This window comes from Amblyraja radiata, chromosome 5 (genome assembly GCF_010909765.2).
Source record: "Amblyraja radiata isolate CabotCenter1 chromosome 5, sAmbRad1.1.pri, whole genome shotgun sequence".
Taxonomy (NCBI): domain Eukaryota; kingdom Metazoa; phylum Chordata; class Chondrichthyes; order Rajiformes; family Rajidae; genus Amblyraja; species Amblyraja radiata.
This window is the reverse complement of record NC_045960.1, coordinates 16,048,370-16,054,382: the sequence shown is the minus strand read 5'-3', so window position 1 is coordinate 16,054,382 and position 6,013 is coordinate 16,048,370. Positions and strand designations below refer to the sequence as shown.

The 6,013-nt window shown below is 45.9% G+C and overlaps 1 non-coding gene across 1 annotated transcript; it reads left to right on the top strand.

The window, feature by feature from the left end:
* trnas-gcu lies at positions 1-82 on the top strand. Its single transcript has one exon. It is a non-coding gene; the product is annotated as a tRNA-Ser (tRNA).
* Positions 83-6,013: the final 5,931 nt, after the last annotated feature.

Below are 6,013 nucleotides of genomic sequence, written 5' to 3'. Positions count from 1 at the left end.
GACGAGGTGGCCGAGTGGTTAAGGCGATGGACTGCTAATCCATTGTGCTCTGCACGCGTGGGTTCGAATCCCATCCTCGTCGGTGCCCCTTTTCATTTTAAGTGATAATATTTCATTGCATCGATTGCCGTGCACCATGCATTTTACTACATTCGTTCCCCCTGTATTTGTGGATTTTCTTTGCATTCGTGCAAAGTTTACAATGGGGGCAACTTCAACTCCCCCTCCCATTCCAAATTCGACCTTTCTGTCCTGGGCCTCCTCCATGGCCAGAGTGAGTCCCACCGCAAATTAGAGGAGCAGCACCTCATATTTTGCTTGGGTAGTTTACACCCCAGCGGTATAAACATTGACTTCTCGAATTTCAGGTAGCCCTTGCTTTCTCCCTCCTCCCCCTCCCCTTCCCCAGCTCTCCCACAGCCTACTGTCTTTGCCTCTTCCTTTCTTTTTCTCGCCCCCCCCTCCCCCCTCCCCCCTCACATAAGTCTGAAGAAGGGTCTCGATCCGAAACGTTGCCTATTCCTTCTCTCCATAGATGCTGCCTCACCCGCTGAGTTTCTCCAGTATTTTTGTCGACCTTCTCTGGCAGCTCATTCCATATTCCCACCACCATCTGTGGGAAAATAGTGCCCCACAGATTCCTGGTGTTTAAGAGACTTTTGGATAGGCACATGGATTTTTTGCAAGGAATGGAGATATATGGATTATGTGCAATCTGCTAGGGGTTGGTCTTGCCATCATGTTTGGCTCAAGCATTGTGGGCTGAGGGCCTGTTCTTGTACTGTACTGTTTTATGTTCCACTGCTGCAACTATTAGAAACGAGTAATTATTTCCTACACATTCTCAGATAAAGTACTTGTCATGGGACCACCACTGACCTTGAAAGGGCATAATGATGACAATTTTAATATGGTGCAATAGATTATTCTGCTTGAGTCATCTGAAAAAAACATTAGTTGATGGATTTTAAATGGCACCTTTGTATTTTCCCCAAATTGGCACCTGTCCAGGATACGGGTGGTTGGTGTGGGTACTGGAGACTGTACATATTGACCAAGTCACCAATGTGGCTGAAACAGCATGATTCTGCAGAAGTAGACACCACAGGACCTTAAACCTCCGCCTGAATCATCAGAACCTCGGTTTAATGACCCATCCTGCGGAGTGTCTCCTGCAATGTGGTCACTCTCAATAACCCACTGGCCTGTGTGACAGTTCACACAGGCCACAGGGAGCCAGCCAAGGTAAACTAGAACAAAAAGCTCAACCAGGCGTGTCTCATTTCTCCCTCGTAACCTCAGCATGGGACGGACCCTGAGAGGGAAATCATGACTCCTTCAGTGGTGCCTGACTGAGCATGTGTCCTGTGAAAGATCTTTGAGTTAATCACTGTAACACCGGCTCTCATTCATAACAGTCGACCCACAGAATCATGATATAAATCAATCCATCATAAACACTGATGTCAAATTTCCTGTGTAATGAATTATTTGTAGTTAGATGGAGTTTATTGTGAATTTGATAGACACAGAGGTCATTTTTCAGACAGATATTTGGCTCCCATATCGTACCCTGGTGCACACGTGCATGCCCTAGCCATATATTCAAACTTGTTGCAATTAGTGACTGGAGCTTCATCCAACCTGTTACTAAAGGACGGGAACATTGAATTATTCAGGGTCTGTGCAGAACTTTGGCAGAACCAAGTGAAGTGAAGTGAAAGAGATGGCAGCACACCTACAATAGCCAGGATCGGGCCAAGCTGTGGCAGGGCAATTGGAAGTTCTCATGACGGGCTAATGGGTAGTCATTGCAGCTGGCGCAGCCTCTGCAAAGGTAGCAGGAGTTCATAATCCATAGCACAGACAATAAGAACAGGGAGGTCTTGGTACAACTTTTATAGTGGCTAGGTCACAGCTGGAGTACCAGATACAATTCTGGTCACCGCACTCCAGGATGGACATGATTGCAAGGAAGACAGTGCAAAGTCGATTCAACAGGAATACTTCTGTGATGTGAGGAAAGACCGCATTAGCTGGGCGTTGTTTTCTTTGGGGCAAAGGTGGCTGAGGGGAAACTGGATAGAGAGAGGTATGCAAGATTATGAGGGGCATAGATAGAATATATAGTGACAAGCATCCCCCCCCCTCCCCCCAGCAGAGGTGTCTTTAACCAGAGGGCATAGGTTTAGGGTAATGAGCAACATGTTTAGGGGAATCTGAGGAAGAGTTTTTCTCAGGCTGTTAGAATCTGGATCGCACTGCTTGAGGAGGTGGTGGAGGCAGAGACTCTCATGACATTGAAGAGGCATCTGAATGAGCACTTTCCAAGGCATTGAAGGTCCCAGAGGTGCAGGTAAATGGGATTAATATAAATAGGCAAAAATGTAAGCATGATCGTTAAAATTATACATAAATTATAAAAAACAATGAAAAGAAAAATACTGTACAAAACAAGATGTGAAAGCAAAAACACAGTGAGAAAAAAGTCCTGGACGTGGTCCGTAGTGTTCCATTGTCAGAGTAAGATTAGGGTTGTGCAGGTCAGTTCAAGAACCGGTTCAAATAAAGTAGCTGTTCCTGTACCTGCTGGTGTGGGACCTCCTACCCGAGAAGAGAGCACGGCCCAGATGGTGGGGATCCTTGTAGGGGATTCTTCTTGAGGCTCACATAGATGCTTTCGATGTTGGGGAGGGCTGTGACTGTGATGGACCGGGCAGAGTCCACCATCTCTGCCGTCTTGTGTTCCTGTGCATTACCAGGCCATGCTGCAACCAATCGGGATACAATGGAGCAGATTGGAAGCACTGTTGCTCCAATGTTATTACAGTTTTATTACAATAAATAGTTGTTGGTCATCTTCAAATTGAGACTGGTGTTAACATTTTCTGAACCTCAAATCTTAACAGCTACTGTATTGCACTCTTTTCATTTGCATCTTCACTGCAGCTGTAACACTATATTCTGCACTATTTTCTCTTTTGCACCACCTGATGTCCTCATGTATGGGATGATTTGATCGGATGGTTTTCCAGTGTGTATTGGTGCACGTGACAATAATAAACCAATACTATAAATAAGAATATTAACACACTCAACATATAACACATTTGATACTGCCTCAAACATCAGAGTCTGAAGAAGGTTCTCGACCCAAAACATCACCCATTCCTCTCTCCAGTGATGCTGCCTGACCCACTGAGTTACTCCAGCATTTTGTGTCGACCTTTGATTTAAACCAGCATCTGCAGTTCTTTTCTACACAGTTAGAGGCTATTATTTTCAGTCAGCTTTGTAAATGCAACAGTGGTTAACATGAACAATAAGAATCTACAACTGTGTATGAGTGGTTTTGATAAAAGCAGAATGTTTATTTATACTGGAAGGGGTACCACTAATCAGAGGACAGAGTGTTAAGGTAACTAGCCAAAAACACTGAAGAATGATGAGTTTGAATACACGGTTGCACTATCTGCAGCTCATTTCGGAAAGGCTGACGGAGCATATCAAGGAGTGACCTTCCCCAGGGAATTGGATAAACACCTGAAAGAGAAACCTTGGCAAAGCTTGGAGAGAGCTGGCACGTATATAATGGGCCAAATGGGTCCCTCCTGTGAGGTATAATGCACCATACTCTTCAAAGATGAGACCAGGCAAGAAAGAAAGGGAGGATGGAGGGACAGCAAAAGAACAGAGTAAAAGTGGCATAGCAGGAGTGTAGGTTCATTCCAATGTGCTGCAGTGGTGAGCTGCTGCTGCTAAATCCTGCAAGATGCTAACATAATCACCATAGTCATACAGCACAGACACGGGCCCTTCCACCCACAACATCTCTGCCAACTATACTAATCCCATTTGCCTGCATTAGGATTATGTCCTTCTGATGTGCCTCATTATGTGTCTGTCTGAATGATTCTTAAGGAATGAATTTGTTTACAATGTGGCTTTGAGAATGTGCCAAAATATTTCACAGTCAATTCAATATTTTTAAGATATTATTGTAATGTATAAAAATACAGAAGACTGTCTTACTAACAGCAATGAGATACATGATGTTTCTGTGGAGCAAGACATCTTTTACTACCCAAGTCCTGCATGAAAGAGCACTCTGCCTGATTTAGTACCATTGTTACAATTAGTACTAAAACTGAGTAAACCGTAAAACAATTGACCTGAGTGTTACCATGACCTGAGGGTTAGCACTGATCAGAGAGCATTGCTCTAAGGAAGTCTGACTCACTGAGACAGCACTGCTGCCATGAATCCATCTTACTTTGTAATTTAATTTCATTCAAATTAAATTGTCACTATGCTGTGTAATTTGCACCGCCTAAATGAAATTACGGGGAGATTTTGTGTTTTCGCACAAAAAGAACCACTTTCAATTTACCAGGAGTACACCACTCAAGGTCAGAGAGACTGACTGTGGGTAGTTTTGCTCTTGGGGTGGTTTGGGATCCTGTTTCTAGTAATCGGTGCTATCACCAGAATTGTAGCAACTGCACTCTGATGTAAAGGAAACAGAAAGACAAATACAAAATCATTTGGATAAGGAATGGAAAAAGGTCCTGTTGCATGCTGTCCCCAGCAGGTCCTCACCAGTCGTACAGCATGGGAAAAGGCCCTTCAGCCCAACTCGCCCTTGCTGCCCAAGGACTCAACCCGAAATATCACCTATTCCTTTTCTCCAGAGATGCTGTCTGACCTGCTGGATTACTCCACCTTTTTGTGTCTGTGCTCATCTAAGCAAGTTCTCTTTGCCCATGTTTGACCCATAGCCCTGTCAATCTGTCTTTAGACTTTAGAGGTACAACGCGGAAGCAGGCCCTTTAGCCCGCCGAGTCCGCTCCGACTAGCGATCACCTCCACATCAGTGATATCCTACAATTTATAATTTCTAGAAGCCAATTAACCTACAAACCCATACGTCTTTGGAGTGGGAGGAAACCGGAACACCCGGACAAAACCTATGCAGTCACAGGGAGAACGTACAAACATCAGGATCGATCCCGAGTCTCTGGCACTGCATAGCAGTAACTCTACTGCTGCACCACAGTGCCGCCCCTATCCATGTTCCTGCCCAATAACTTTTAAATGCTGTTATTGTACCTGCCTCAAATACTTCCTCAGGCAACTTGTTCCAGATACCGAGTAAGGGCTGGTAGGAACATGAACCAGGGTATTGCCTCCAGCACTTTCAAGGTACCGGGACACAAAGATGGCCGGGCAAGGAGAGGGATGTTGGTTCGCAGGAACTGCGGGCTGACCGGATTTTGGTCTTTGAATAATAGCTCCAAAAATGGTGGCACTTGCATGTGAGGGGCTGTGAGGGGCTGTGGCACTCCCGTCGGAGTGGCTCAGCCCGAGGGAGGAACGGCACTCCCGTCGGAGTGGCCCAGCCCGAGGGAGGAACGGCACTCACGTGAGGGCGATCCGGCTCGGGGCTGGAACGGTGCTCCGGTGGCTGGGACGGCGTTCTGGCGGCGGTGACCTGAGTCCTGGGTTCAGCCGCGGGCCAGTGGCTGCGTACGCTGGACTGGAGGGCGGCAGCTTCGACCACCCCGGGCCGCGGTGTTTGAGCCGGCCCGTTGCGGGGTTCGGTGAGCCGCGGAACTGATTTAACATCGCCCGGTGGGGTATCGCCTCAGCACAGAGGGAGAAGAGGAGGGAAGAGACTGCAGCCCTAAGATTTTTGCCTCCACCACAGTGAGGTGCTTGGAGGACTCACTGTGGTGGTGTTAATTTGTGTTTATTGTTGTTATTATTGTATGATTGTATGTATGACTGCAGGCACGAAATTTCGTTCAGACCGTAAGGTCTGAATGACAATAAAGGCATTCAATTCAATTCAATTCAATGTGTAATATATGCAAAAAGAATTTCACTGCAGTTACATATGCGACAAATAAAGCACCATTGAACCTCTGCATGAAAATTAACCCTTGGGTTCCTATTAAATCTTTCTCCTCATATTAAACCTATGTCCTCTAGTTCTTGATTCCCCTACCCTGGG